The sequence below is a fragment of the Agelaius phoeniceus genome, chromosome Z (genome assembly GCF_051311805.1).
Source record: "Agelaius phoeniceus isolate bAgePho1 chromosome Z, bAgePho1.hap1, whole genome shotgun sequence".
Lineage (NCBI taxonomy): Eukaryota > Metazoa > Chordata > Aves > Passeriformes > Icteridae > Agelaius > Agelaius phoeniceus.
The window spans coordinates 33,771,303-33,780,019 of NC_135303.1; positions in this window are offsets into that span (position 1 = coordinate 33,771,303).

Here is an 8,717-nt window from a genome sequence, read left to right on the forward strand (position 1 = left end):
ACCTAGCTTAAGACACAGTTTAAGACATTGCATGATGCCTCTCTTTCCCCATGCTGATTTCATTTTACACCCTACTCCATTTACTTCATGCTTTTACTTCCTACTTCACTCCATAGTCTACTTTTTCCCCAGTGCACCCGACACCTTTTTCTCTTCACAACAGATCCAGACTAAGACCGTGGCACAGTGTGTGGAGTACTACTACTCCTGGAAAAAGGAGCATAAACTTGCCAGCACTCCTGCTCAGGTGAGGGGCAAGAAAATGGAGAGGTGCCAGGAAGGTCGAGAAACTGGGAGAAGGGGAGAAAAGCTGCTGGCGAGCCATGCCAGACGCCCCTTTGCCAGGATCACATCGTCCCATGCGCTGGGAAAGGCACAGCAGATGCTGCCCGGGCCTTCCTTGTGCTGCTGCCCTGAAGTATGCAATTCTGGAGCCTAACTTTGACCCAAGAAAGCAGCACCGCCACCAAAATGGGCTTTGACTCTCTACAGATGGGCTTCTCAAGGCCTGGCACCCTCGCTGACTCCAATCAGACCCCAAATTCCCCGCTGCTTGCTGACATCAGCAATCCGGGCTGCCTTTGTGGATATGCTGCAGATGTTCAGGGAGTTTTTCTAGCATCCCAGCATACTCCCCAAGAAGGAGCTGCCGGTGCTGTGGCTCCCCTAAAACGTTCCTTAGCGGCAAAGAGCAATTTGCTTCCCATCATGTGAGAGAGAGAGAGAGAGAGAGAGAGAGAGAGATAGGGAGGGAGATTATTTTGGATACTAGAAAATGGCTAACCATGTGTCTACCCTAATTGGACTGAATTTAAATGCCATTGCCTAGACATTTGTGGAGGAAAAGCAGAGAGAAATAGATGTTAGGCAGAAAGGTAGAAATAGGAAATGTAGAGCTCTAAATAGCCAGGTATTTATCCCACCCCTTTGGCCTGTAGAACAGAGGAGTATTTTCCTCCAAGCTCTGGCTTGGCAGCCCGCCGCAGCCCATTGGCTGCGTTTTCACAGCTCTTGAGGCTTTGGAAGGATTTGCCTTGGCCGATAGATGTTTGTGCTGGATGCTCTGATTTCCAGCTTTGTGAGAGGAAGGAAGCATTGATAAGGACTCTTTGATTTCCAGAGTGTGGGCAAAGCAAAGAGGAGGAAAAGCCCTCCCAGAAAGGAGAACGGGGAGACAGGGAAGAGAAGCCGCAAGAGGGCTCGCAGCGCCGAGTGTCCCTGCTGCCAACCTCGCCAGCCGCCCCCTTCGGCGGGAGGCCCCTTTCCCTGCGGGCAGTGCAAACGGTGCGTAAGTTCCTCCTCTTTCTGCTCACAGCTGCGCCTATGGACTAAAAGGGGCTGACCCTTTTCAAAGGCACCGCAGGGGAAGCTGGGGGCACCTGCAGCATCGCCCCTGGCAGCCATGCTCAAGCTTAACACCCACCTGAAACCCAAAGAGCTCAGGTAAAACCCAGCCTTCACAATGAAACCTTGCCGTGCCCCAACAAGACACAGTTGATACAAGTAGGAATAGATCCATCAAAGCTTGGTTTGATGCTGCTGATCAAATTCAAAAGAGGACGCAGCAAAAGGAGGAAGACATTTCAAGGCATTGAAAGTAGAAGGATCAGACTCATGGTGCTGATCAATTGACAAATGTGCCACTGCCCGAAAAGACAGAAATTCATACTCAAACGGAGATCTCGGCACTTGCTTTCATGGTGTGTACTAGCGTCAGCAATGGATGGTTTGTTTCCTATCTTGCAGGGTGTTTGAAACCATGAAAGAAAGGAACAACCACAGCAGAAGACATCGGCCTCGGAAGGAAGCAGAGCCTCTCCCCAAGAAGAAAAGACTTTGAAATTAGACAACCCTGCAGGTTGTCCAGGGCTAGCAAGAGTTAGGTATCAATAGGACTAGATAGGAATAGGACTGTTTTTTAAGCTTTTAGGGTAGTTTCATCTTCTACTTAGTTAGTTTACATTTTAGGAACCTCCTCAATTTAGTAGTTAAGATCCATTAGTATTATTGGAGAGTCATTAGTTTTCTTAGATTTCTCAATAAATTTCAAAGGTTGGGTGTTGTCTATGCTCTGCCTTTTGTCATTTTGCCTTTGTGGAGAGCCAATGGGTCTTTATCATTTAACCAAATTTGTTCCATTTTGTCTTTTTGTCTGTATGAAATCACTCCGGCAATGTTTGTTCCATTTGCCTGGTGTTGCAAAGAGGGCACTTGCCCTGAGAGAAGAATCTGGGCAGGCACCACCTCCCCCAGGCCCAGCCCCTTGCTCAGCTGGCAGCACTTCCTGAGGTGTGTCTCCTTTACTGCCAGTGAAATACCGCTGGGGCTTCAGCCTTTGATTCCTCAACATCAACATCAGCTGGGAGTGGAAAGGGAGGCTTTGTTTAATTCACTGAATTGCATCTAGATGAGTGGTCTGGTCTCACCATATTTTCTGGCATAAAAGCAGCGGGTTGAGTCCTTTTTGGAGCCCAGCCAGATAACTTTCTTTCATTTTGGGGGACTGATGGAGCTGACCAGCTTGGAGGACATTTCTAAGCCCTCCGATTCTATCCAATTCCTATCCGCATGCACCACAAAGGCATGGCTAGTTCAGTTGCAGTTTCTCCTGAAAGGACCAGTGTCCCGCTCTGGGCCTCCAGCAATCTCCTTAGCTAAAGCCGAGCGGGTGTGATCATTATCCTCTGACTTGTCACAGCTGGGGCACTTGCGCCAAAGAAGAATCCAAGTCACTCTTTTATCGAGGCCAGCAAATGGCTCTGCCTAGCAAGGCTTTGGTGGCAGTGGCTGTGGAGGGTGCAGAGGGGGCGAGGGAGGGGGCAATTGCCAGGCTGCTTCTGGGAAGCCCAGGGAAGCTTGCCCTTGTCTGATGGAGCCGGTGCAGGTGGGCTTTGGAGGCTACAAAGTATCTGCCTTGCAGTGGGACTTGTTCCAGCTGCCCCCTCAGTTTGCTGGCCAGTGGGTAACATGCAGGCTGGGAAGGAAGCAAGATTGGGACTGAAGCAAGATTTGCTTTTCCTTAAGGACAGGCAGGAAAGCAGCAAAGCTGCCTGGCTTTTGTCATATCGGCCATCTAGGCATTAAAAGCAATGTGAAGGCCAGCAGTGTGGAAAGGTAATTCTGTTAGTGTTGCTTCCTTAGAGGAATGCCAGAGTCTTTTGGGACAACCACCGAGCTTCTCCAAGGGAGCTGGAAGAGGGATCTAGAAATTCTGCATCAATGTTTGCTAGAGAAATGCCCGTGTGCTGTCCCTGTGTGTGTGTGTGTGTGTCCCCATCAGTTGCCCTGAAAAACATCCTGTTTCTCCAAGTTTCAAGGGAGGAGTGATGAGGTGAGAGACCAGCTCAGAGGCCCAAAGGAGGGAAACCACGCAGTGACATTATTGGGCAGCAAAAGGAGAATTGAGAAAAGGGGCAGGATGAATGCCTCCACTTTGAGAGGAAGCTTTGGAGCTGGCTCTGCGCTGGACAACTTGCAAATTCCAGCTCCTCTCAGAGCTGGAGGAGAGCCAGTGAGAGGAGCCCTTCTGGCTCTCCAGGGCAGGAGATGAGGTCTGGGCCCTTGCACAGAGGCAGGCTCCTGTGCACCTTCAGCTGGAGGCACCTTGCAAAGAAGCACCGGGAAGAGCCAGGGCTGTCCCTGCACTGCTTTTGCCCGTCTCATCAGACGACTGAGGAGAAAAGGCCCAATGGGAAGCTTCTCAGAGCAAACTTGCAGCAGAAGGCGGCCCATGCCTCTTTCTGTCCCATGGCTCCCCTGGGCTTCTAGATGGAATGTTGGGCTGTGCCCATAGCAACTGTCGTTGTCTCCTGCTCCTGCGGCCCTTGCTGGAACGCTGCTGGAGCAGCAGCTGCAGGATCAGCTCCTGGGCTGTCCCTGACCAGCCGCCTTCTGCACTCAGCGCCAGACCCGGCCTCTGCACCGACATCCTGGTCTCCTCGTCTGCCTCCGGGCATCCCCCGAGCACTTGGGAACCGTCCAAGGTAAGAAAATCCCCGTTTGCCCTCACAGCACTAGCACAGGGGCAGGAGGCTCCAGCTGCCTCTCCCACCGAGCACGACACACAGGCTGCGTGCTCACTTTCCCCAGACGAGCTTCCACGTGAAAGCAGGGTGCAGCTTCTGAAGGAATCATGTTGCCTCCAGGGGAAACACAGACCTTTCCATAGAGGACCTAGAGAGGTGTCCCAGTGCAGTTGCAGATCCTCGTCCACGCATGACCTGATTCAAAGTTCTTGGCACCCATTTCAGTCCTCAAACTATCTTGTGCTGACCCCAAAACAAATTGTTCCTGGCTGAGCAGGTCAGGCCTTCAGTGTCAACAAATCCCCTTATGCCCTGACTCTGCTCACACCCGCTCCAAAGCTTCAAACAGCACAATGATGGCACTACTCCTCTGGCATCCCTGTCGTTCAGGGCATGGAAGCATTTGACTGGGCTTCTCCTCAAACACGGGCTTTCAACTTCAAAAACCATCTGGGATCAGCAATTCTTATCTACTTACCTAGCTCCATCGCTTCTAGATCCATTCTATTTTAATATCTTTAGAGATTCGTTTTTCAGTGCATGTAGGGCTGGTTCTACCTCATGCTCAGGGGCGGCCGTCAAATGCCATCTCCTCAAGAGCACAATCACAGTAGCACAGAATTTTCTGCCTTGGAAGGGATTCTGAAAGATCACTGAGCCCAACTGCAGGGCCTGCCCGGGGCAGCCTCAACAATCACAGCCTGTGCCCAAGAGCAGTGTCCAAACACTTTTGGAGCTCAGTCAGCCTTGGTGCTGTGCCCCCTTCCCTGGGGAGGCTGTTGCAGTGCCCAAGCAGCCTCTGGCTGAAGAAGCTTTTCCTTCTATCCAACCTAAGCCTGCACTGGCACATCTTCCCTGCCATTCTCTTGGCTCTTCTCAGTGGCCCCGGGAGTGAAGAGAGTAGTGCATGGCCTTCTGCTTGCCCTCCTGAGGAAGCTGCTGACTGCTAGAGGGTCCTGCCTAGGACATTCCATGTCAAAAAGGCAGCAATGACAGCAAAGAGAAAGGAGCTGGGCCACAGGAGCTCAGGCTTTGCAATGATGAGGATGAGAAAGAAGGCTACTGACAGACACATCCTTGGCAGAAGGATTTTGAACTGGAGCATTGCTTTGATCTCTTTCAGGTGGAAAGGAGAGGCACAATGAAAAGGAAAGCAAGAGCCCAGATTCAGCCGTGAGTTTTGGCCTAGGGTTAAAGGACAGCAAACTGGAGGAATGGCGAGGAGGAGAACTGCTCTTTCACAGTCAGGCTGGGATTGGTTCAAGCCTGTGGGTGCACAGCAAGGCTCTCTTGACCACTTGCCTTTCTCACCTCCACCTCCTTCTTCCTTTAGACACATCAATGTTGGCAGCGACTTTCAGGCTGAGCTCCCAGAGCTGCAGAGCAGAGCACCAAGTGAGGATGAAGAGCCTGCAACCCTGGTCTGGAAGCCCTGGGGGGAGGATGACTCTGACATGGACAAACCTGACAGAGGTAGCTTTGCTTCAAGCTTTGCTTCCAGCCCTGAGCTACTTGGGTCTTGAAAAGGCTCCTTTTGCCTAAAAAGGCAGCCTTTTGCAGGCTCTGCTTCTCTCCTTGTCTCGCCCATCTTCCCATGTAGAAGTGTTAGAGGCAAGGAGAAAGAGCAAGCACCTTGCTCTCCAAATTGGTCAGGGCCGTTTGCCACTGGAAGAGGGGAGATTGGCCCCCACTTCTTCTTACAGAAGCTGCTTTGGAGGGAGAGCCAGCACTGCGTGGGCCCTTGCTTCAGCTGGCCCTGTCTTTGCTCTCCTTTTCATACTCTCCAAGCTGCTGTCTTTAGCTGCCGGCCTGTCCTTCTGCCTTGCATGGCAGTCTTTGCCCTTGCTGGCCTCAAGGCTGACTTTCGGTGGGTTTTTTCTTGTGCTTGCAGTAAGAGAACTGTTGGACATGGCCAGCTCCCGTGGCATTCCCGGGGCAGCAGCTAACCTGGAGCGCGCCCTGCACTGCCTGCACCAGGCACGCGGCAGCGTTCCGGTAAGAAGCGGCTGTTTGGGCGCAGAGAAGAGGGCACAGGGAATGCAGAAGGCCCGGGCACTGGGACAGCCTTTCCTGGCTGCTCCTTGGAGAAGGGTCTTAACAGGGAGCAGAGCACTTGCTGCCTGCTGGGTCTCCTCCAGCTGCGTCAGGGCTGAGCCCAAACGGCTCCAGCAGGGAGAATCTCCCTCCTGGAGGCGGCGGCGGCGGCGGCGGCGGAAGGTCCTGCTGCCTTGTAAATGGCCTGGAGATCTGGGTTCTCTAAGACCTTTGGAGGGGAAATTCCCAGAAGCCTCAGTCAGCTGAGGCCGTTCTGGCTGCAGGAGCAGCAAAATCCTTAGGTTGGTGAGCAAAAGGCCACTCTCGGGGACCAGGATCAAAGGGTTGGGCAGCAAAAACTAGGGACTGGGAGCAAATCACAGTGTTCCACCCACATGGGATAGAGTCGCTTGAATGTCTGGAGAGGCAAAGGAGCTGAAAGGCAGCACCTGTGATTTTTTGGCTCATTTTTAATGTGCTGGGGCGGCTAAAGCCTTTTCCCTCTTGATCTTGCAGGAGGCTCTGGAGATGCTGCTCTCAGAGGGGCCTGCAACAGCTCAAGGCCATCCCATGGCTGATTATCATTACGCAGGTAAGCAAAGCAGAGCTTCTTGCGTCCCTGACAGATGCTGCCGTCCCCTTCATTCTTGTGGCAAGCGTTTCTGCTTCAAGAAATTGTGCTTAACACCAGCACAAGGTTTTGTCTCCTCTGCGGCTGGGGAAAGCACCAGCATCTAGTCCTTCAGCTTTACTTGTTTTCCAATCCTTCTCCCCGGGCAATGCCTGCTCTTGTCTTCATGGCCTTCTGAGGGAGCAGACACCTACACACACGTGAATGACGGCCTGCGACCGATTTCTCTTGGCAGCCAGTGGGATCTACTTGGTGTGGATCAAGGGATCCCTTTACTACCCGCTGCTTTTTATTGCCAGGCTCTGATAGATGGACACCTGAGGAGAAGGAGTCCTTCCAAAAGGCTTTCCACACCTACGGCAAGGATTTTCATCTCATCCAGAAGCAGGTAAAGCCACGGGACATTCTTTACCCGAGCAGATCAGCAGCAGGAAAGCTTGCTTATTTCTGGGAACAAGCACTGGGCTTCAGTCTCTCTCTCTTCTCAAGTACCAAGTATCTTCAAGTAGCAACAAAAGGGGACATCAAAAGCCTGTGTCAAAAGGATGATCCTGCCTCTCCAGCCCTTTTCTCCAAGCTCTTTTGGAAGATGAAGCTTTATTCTGTCAGACTTGTGGCACAGGTCTGCTGCTGCTTCCACAAGACGCTGTGCTGGCATAACTGGAGTGAAGCGGGCAAAGAAGAACTGTGCTAGATGGATTTGTTGTTGATCTGTGCATTGCGTGTATTAGCACCTAGCTTAAGACACAGTTTAAGACATTGCATGATGCCTCTCTTTCCCCATGCTGATTTCATTTTACACCCTACTCCATTTACTTCATGCTTTTACTTCCTACTTCACTCCATAGTCTACTTTTTCCCCAGTGCACCCGACACCTTTTTCTCTTCACAACAGATCCAGACTAAGACCGTGGCACAGTGTGTGGAGTACTACTACTCCTGGAAAAAGGAGCATAAACTTGCCAGCACTCCTGCTCAGGTGAGGGGCAAGAAAATGGAGAGGTGCCAGGAAGGTCGAGAAACTGGGAGAAGGGGAGAAAAGCTGCTGGCGAGCCATGCCAGACGCCCCTTTGCCAGGATCACATCGTCCCATGCGCTGGGAAAGGCACAGCAGATGCTGCCCGGGCCTTCCTTGTGCTGCTGCCCTGAAGTATGCAATTCTGGAGCCTAACTTTGACCCAAGAAAGCAGCACCGCCGCCAAAATGGGCTTTGACTCTCTACAGATGGGCTTCTCAAGGCCTGGCACCCTCGCTGACTCCAATCAGACCCCAAATTCCCCGCTGCTTGCTGACATCAGCAATCCGGGCTGCCTTTGTGGATATGCTGCAGATGTTCAGGGAGTTTTTCTAGCATCCCAGCATACTCCCCAAGAAGGAGCTGCCGCTGCTGTGGCTCCCCTAAAACGTTCCTTAGCGGCAAAGAGCAATTTGCTTCCCATCATGTGAGAGAGAGAGAGAGAGAGAGAGAGAGAGAGATAGGGAGGGAGATTATTTTGGATACTAGAAAATGGCTAACCATGTGTCTACCCTAATTGGACTGAATTTAAATGCCATTGCCTAGACATTTGTGGAGGAAAAGCAGAGAGAAATAGATGTTAGGCAGAAAGGTAGAAATAGGAAATGTAGAGCTCTAAATAGCCAGGTATTTATCCCACCCCTTTGGCCTGTAGAACAGAGGAGTATTTTCCTCCAAGCTCTGGCTTGGCAGCCCGCCGCAGCCCATTGGCTGCGTTTTCACAGCTCTTGAGGCTTTGGAAGGATTTGCCTTGGCCGATAGATGTTTGTGCTGGATGCTCTGATTTCCAGCTTTGTGAGAGGAAGGAAGCATTGATAAGGACTCTTTGATTTCCAGAGTGTGGGCAAAGCAAAGAGGAGGAAAAGCCCTCCCAGAAAGGAGAACGGGGAGACAGGGAAGAGAAGCCGCAAGAGGGCTCGCAGCGCCGAGTGTCCCTGCTGCCAACCTCGCCAGCCGCCCCCTTCGGCGGGAGGCCCCTTTCCCTGCGGGCAGTGCAAACGGTGCATAAGTT